The 6206-nt window shown below is 46.0% G+C and overlaps 1 pseudogene; it reads left to right on the forward strand.

The window, feature by feature from the left end:
• The first annotated feature begins 1479 nt into the window (after positions 1 to 1479).
• On the forward strand, positions 1480 to 2507 carry LOC100349087 (eukaryotic translation initiation factor 2A pseudogene; annotated as a pseudogene).
• Positions 2508 to 6206: the final 3699 nt, after the last annotated feature.

Consider the following 6206-nt stretch of genomic DNA (forward strand, 5'->3'; position numbering starts at 1 on the left):
GTCTCTCAAGTGGGTTCAGGGGCCCAAGCAGCCATCCTCTGCTGCTTTTCCAGGCATACGAGCAAGGAGCTGGATGAGAAGTGGAGCAGCTGGGACTCAAACCGGCACCCATATGGGGTGCTAGCGCTGCAGGTGGCTTAACCTGCTATGGCAGAGTGCCAGCTCCAGCCTTTGACTTCTTTAGTCCACAGCCGAAAGGGCTTTGAAAATCGTAGCTCAACATTACCAGATTTGGCAACGACCCTCAAAGAAAGGCGATTTCAACACTGCATTTTCCTTTGATTATGTTCTAGTACTTCTTAACTCTCGTGTCAGTTCTGTGATACCTTTTTAAAAAGTTGTTTGCTTGTTTTAAAACAGTATCCAACAATTTTCATTATTTTCCATGTCTGCCTGAATCCCACCCCCTTCCCTCACCCCATCAGCTTTACCAAAGCTGCAGGTGCACTGTGATGAAGGGCTCGTGGACTCAAGACGCGCACAGCCCCACTAATGGAAGGTTCAGGAGCAAAGGGGGAGGAAGAGAATGAGAGGAAAGAATCAGAAGAAAGTGGGTGGACAAAGCAGCTAAAGAATAGAGAAAAGTGAGGAGCAACCTCAGGGCTCCAAGTCTAGGAGGAGAAAAAAGGTGGTCTCCAGGCTGGTGTTGTGGTACAGAAGGTTAAGCTGCTGCCTGTGACGTCGGCATCCCACACGAACACAAGTTTGAACCCCCTGCTGCTCTGCTTCTGATCCAGCTCCCTACTAATGCACCTGGGAAGACAGCAGAAGAAGGCCCAAGTGCTCAGGCCCCTGCCACCCAGAGGGGACACCAGATGGAGTTCCAGGTTTCTGGCTTCAGCCTGGCCCAGCCCTGAATGTTGCAGCCATTTAGGGAATGAACCAGTGCATGGAAGATATCTCTTTCCCTCTTCCTCTCTTTAACTCTGCCTTTCAAATAAATAAATAAACAATTTAAAAAAGAAGAAGAAGAAGAGAGAAAAGATGGTTTCCAGCAAGAGCTCAAGAAGAAAAGTGAATTTTCAGAAAATTACCCCAAGTACTATTGACTTGAGAATAATAGTGAGGCATCAAAGGACAAGAAAGAAATAAAGTTTTCAGTCAAACGAGAGTTGCTGTATAATAAGTATAAATCTTAGCATAAAACTCATGTAATAAATATAATTTTATTTTTCCATAACTCAATTTAACTTTTATGATTCCCAGACCAGAGAATCTTTACGTAGTCTAAGGATGGGGTAGCCTAGTTACCAGCTCTTAATTATTCTCCTCAATCTATTGTGCATACTCTGGGTTTTTGTTTTTGTTTTACCACCCTGAGGTTAAGATTTTAAAATTCAAAAGTCATAAATTGACTTTTCCCCCCTGTTTTCTATTAAGTCAGTGGCATTCGTTAAAAATGGTTTTGGCTGCAAATAACAGAAAACTTGACCCCTCAGTGGCTTTAGTAACAGAGAGTTGTTTCTCGTCCCATGCAACATGATGTCAAGAGGCAGGGAGGCTGGCCCAGGTTCAGCAAAGGTAAGGCCACTGCCTCTTGGCCTTTTGCTCACATTTGCAAGATAAAGTTTGTAGCTGCAGCCATCACACAGTGTTGAAGGCGGGAAGGAGGGGAAGGGCAAAGCAAAAACTTTCTCAAAAACCCCCAGCAGATTTCTGCAGTTTTCTGATTGGTCATGACTGTGTTACAGGGCAGAGAAAATTACTCCTCATCCACACGGTCCCTCACCTTCCTGTGGATGAGACTGGTTAATTTTCCACAGATTAGATTCCACAGGAACACCCTCTTACAAAGCAGCTCAGAAGCTGGGTTAGTGATGATACCTGTAGGGGCTTTAAAATATTAGCCACAAGGTATCACTAGACCCCACCCCCACCATACAAGGTGGCTATCTATGTTCAGGAAGTAAAGGTGCACCTCTATTTGTTAGATTGTATCCATACCCCAACTTTGGTGGATCTCATGCAGCTTAGCTAATGAAAGTTTCTCTAAGGCTGATAGGGTTACAATGCTGCAGAATAAACAAGCTACTGCTGTCTTGGGAAGAGCTAGTACAGATGTTGACAAGACAGGAGCTTCCTATTATGGGGAATAGACAGCTGCATTACATTGCAACAAATGGAGAAAGTGCAATGACCAAAAGGTGGCTCCATGTATGATGTAGCTTGGGATTCTAGTTCCACTGAATTTTGTGCTGTTTATGGTTTTATGCCTGCCAAAGCAACAATTTTCAACTTGAAATGTGATCCTGTGTTTGACTTTGGAACTGGTCCTTGGAACGCAGCCTACTATAGCCTTCATGGACATATAATAGTACTAGCTGGATTTGGAACTCTGAGAGGACAAATGGAAGTGTGGGATGTTAAAACCTACAAGTTGATTTCTAAACCAGTGGCTTCTAATTCTATGAATCTTGCTCAGTACCCAGGTGGTGAGGATATTTTAACAGTCACATTAGGCCGGCACCACTGCTCAATAGGCTAGTCCTCCGTCTGCAGCACCAGCACACTGGGTTCTAGTCCCGGTCAGAGCGCCGGATTCTGTCCCAGTTGCCCCTCTTCCAGGCCAGCTCTCTGCTGTGGCCCGGGAAGGCAGTGGAGGATGACCCAAGTGCTTGGGCCCTGCACCCCATGGGAGACCAGGAGAAGTACCTGGCTCCTGCCATCGGATCAGCGCAGTGCACCGGCTGCAGCGGCCATTGGAGCGTGAACCAACGGCAAAAGGAAGACCTTTCTCTCTGTCTCTCTCTCTCACTAGCCACTCTGCCTGTCAAAAAAAAAAAAAAAAAAAGTCACGTGTGCTTCCAGGTTACATGTTAATAATGGGGATAAGATTTGCATTACACTGGCTCTGTCTTGAACAATCATGATGTGTCCTCAAATGGAGAATTGTGGCCAGTTTCATGGCAGCCATTTTTGGATGGAATATTTCCAGCAAAAACAATAACTTACCAAGCAGTTCCAAGTGAAGTACCCTGTGAGGAACCTAAAGTTGTAACAATTATAGACCCCCTGATTTAAGAAATAAACCAACTGGGGCCCGGCACTCTGAGGCAGCACATAAAGCTGCCACCTGCAGTGCCAGCATCCCATATGGACACCGGTTCGAGTCCCAGCTACTCCACTTCAAATCCTGCTCTCTGCTGTGGCCTGGGAACGCAGTAGAAGATGGCCCAAGTCCTTGGGCCCCTGCACCCATGTGAGAGACCTGGAAGAAGCTCCAGGCTCCTGACTTCAGGTCAACCCAGCTCTGGCTGTTGCAGCCATTTGGGGAGTGAACCAGTGGGTGGGAAACTCTCTCTCTCTCTCTCTGCCTCTCTGTAACTCTGCCTTTCAAACAAATAAATATTTGAGAAGTAGAGTTACAGACAGTGAGAGGGAGAAACAGAGAGAAAAGTTATCTATCCGTTGGTTCACTCCCCAATAGTCGCAACGGTTGGAGCTGCGCCAATCCGAAGCCAGGAGCCAGGTGCTTCTTCCCAGTCTCCCATGCAGGTGCAGGGCCCAAGGACTTGGGCCATCTTCTATTGCTTTCCCAGGCCACAGCCGAGAGCTGGATTGGAAGAGGAGCAGCCAGGACTAGAACCGGTGCCCATATGGGATACCGGCGCCACAGGCGGAGGATTAACCTACTGTGCCATGGCGCCGGCCCCACATAAATAAATCTTTAAAAAGGGAAATAAACCAGTCACCAATTCCAAGCTGCGTGAAGAGGAGCCACCTCACATTATGAAGCCAAAACCAGGAAATGATAAACCCTTATCAAAAACAGCCTTTAAAAATCAAAGGAAGCATGAAACTAAGAGAGCCACAAAGCAGAAAGCAAGAAGTGACAAAGTCCAGCTTGTCATCTACTCCTGTCCCACAAAACACACCATGAAACAGTACCTCTCGGTCAACTTCTGGAGACTCTGAGGTAGACAAAAATACCGAGAACCTAAAGAAGAAATTGAAAGCAATAGAACAATGGAGAGAACAAGCAGCAAGTGGAAAACAGCTAGAAAAAAAATCAATTGGAGAAAATTCAAAATGAGACAGCTCTTCTTCAGGAGTTGGAAGATTTGGAATTGGGTATTTAAAGTCATCGAAAGCAAGCTGCGTACCAGAAATCAGTGCACACACCTCTTGTGTTGGACCCGTTGGTGTACATGGAACATGCATATGCCCACATTTAATGTGGCTCTACAGTTTTAAGCATTTATTCAAGATTCTGCACATGCGTGAAATTACTTAATAATGTCTATTAAATTGACTTTTCCATTCTGCATCCTATATCATGCCAATATGCAATGCAGAAAGATACATGGATTTTTCACCTATGCTTGACAGACTGAAAGACAAATGTCATTGTTTGTTAGTAGGGGACAGCATTTACCATATAAAGGAATAAAGATATTTTAAATTAAAAAAAATAGCCACAAATTCTTTGACAGGCCTTGCATTGAAAAAAGGCATCGAATTCCTCTCTTCTTCAGGGTGGGCCAGTTTAATGATTTGCCTCTCATGAGAAGAATATGGCAGAAGTATGAGACTTCTAAGATGTGGTCATAAAAGGTATCGCAGCTTCCACATGGCTCCTCTTGCATCACTTGCTCTGGGGAAAACCAGCTGCCAGGCACAAGCACACTGAAGCCATTGTGTGGAGGGCATGTGTCGCTAGGAACTAAGGCTTCCTTCCAACAAGCCGCCACTGACTGCCAGCCGATGCAAGCGTTCAACACGACTGCAGAATCCCCCGCAGCCTTGACTATCACCCGACGAGAACCCTACCCTAACCATGCAGTGGGGCCCTCCGGAAGTCCTTCAACGCATCTTTCAGAGGGTGAGGTTGCACAAGGCAACCCTCAGCAAGGACAGGCATCTCGACTTAGGAAAGTGAAACATGAATGCGAACTCTAATAATAAGGGCGCCCTCACTCTTGTCAATCACCCTATGTCTGTCCAGGGAATTGAATCATTCTGTGGGACGGACTCTTTCATGCTCAATCTCATTGCTGCTCATTGATGTTTCTGAAATCAGCAAACTTCTGAAAGTTCATCTTATCTCCACACACCAATTCATAACACATCCTGGCCTTTGTCCCAGGATGACACAGCTCCAAACCTAGTCTATGTGTGAGAAGTAAAGACATAAGATTCATTTTCTTTCTTTCTCTCTCTCTCGCTCTTTTGTTGTTGTTGTTGTTGTTGTTGTTGTTGTTGTTAAAGACTCATTTATTTATTTGAAAGTCAGAATTACAGAGAGAGGGCGAGGCAAAGGGCTGGGAGGGCCAATGCTAGGAGCCAGGAGTTTTATCAGGGTCTCCCACATGCATGGTAGGGCCCCAAGGACTTGGGCCATCTTCCACTGCATTCCCAGGCACATCAGCAGGGAGCTGGATTGGAAGTGGAGCAGCTGAGACACAAACTGGCACCCATATGGGATGCCAGCACTGCAGGCAGCAGCTTTACCTGCTACGCCACAACATCAGTCCCCATTTGGTTCATTTTCAAATTAAAGTGTTCACCTGAAAATTACTAACAACTAGCTAGCATAATAGCTTGCAGAAGTATAGACAGTCACAAGTAGCCAGCGTAACCAGCCAGGTTACAAACCACAAAGTACACGCACCTGGAAAGTCCTGAAGCAAACAAGGCGTTGAGCCAATAGAACTTTAGCAAAACTACAACAGATGGAAATACAGGTGACGTCCAGGAAGATTGTAACCACATAGTACTTAGCCAGTGAAGAACAGGAGGAGGGACCTGCCTGCTGGAAATAAATTGCTTGCTAGAAACCACCCTCAGTGTGCCTGCCTACCAGGCACCTGAGCTTGCAAGACCATTAATAAAGTCTTCTTTCACTGCACTGAATCCATCCTTTGGGAATAAACAGGTGAGAATATTTCCCAGTTTGTATGTGGTCCTTAGACAGTTATATGCTGCCCCCAAATTCTAATATCCTAGAATAGCTACACAAATAGCTGATACCAGGGTTTGGCATTGTGGTGTAGTGTGTAAAGCCATTGCCTGCAATGCCGGCAAACTATATGGCTGCAGCTTTGAGTCCCACTGCTCCACTTCCACTCCAGCTCCCTGCTAATGCACCTAGGAAAGCAGCAGAGGATGGCCTAGGCACTTGGGCCCCTGCACCCATATGGGAGACCTGGAAGAAGCTCTTGGCTCCTGGCTTCGGCCTGGCTCAGCTGTGGCCGTTGCGACTGTTT

This window comes from Oryctolagus cuniculus, chromosome 4 (assembly GCF_964237555.1).
Source record: "Oryctolagus cuniculus chromosome 4, mOryCun1.1, whole genome shotgun sequence".
In the NCBI taxonomy this organism is placed as follows: domain Eukaryota; kingdom Metazoa; phylum Chordata; class Mammalia; order Lagomorpha; family Leporidae; genus Oryctolagus; species Oryctolagus cuniculus.